Here is a 200-nt window from a genome sequence, read left to right as displayed (position 1 = left end):
GAAGGGCTGCGGACTCCTCCCGCTGCCCCCCAGGGACCCCCAAACGGCAGTGACATTGCTCAACCAGGAAGCAAGAGTGCATTCCTGGGCTGCGGCCAGCCCACCCGCAGAGAGGCCAGGACGGCAGACACCGAGGGGGTGAGCCAGGGTCACGTGGGGCCTCTTCTTCCTCTCCAGGAGGTGAGGGGCAGGAGAAAGAC

Source organism: Bison bison, unplaced genomic scaffold (genome assembly GCF_000754665.1).
Source record: "Bison bison bison isolate TAMUID 2011002044 unplaced genomic scaffold, Bison_UMD1.0 scf7180017858027, whole genome shotgun sequence".
Classification (NCBI taxonomy): Eukaryota; Metazoa; Chordata; class Mammalia; order Artiodactyla; family Bovidae; genus Bison; species Bison bison.
Note: the sequence above shows the minus strand (reverse complement) of the source record.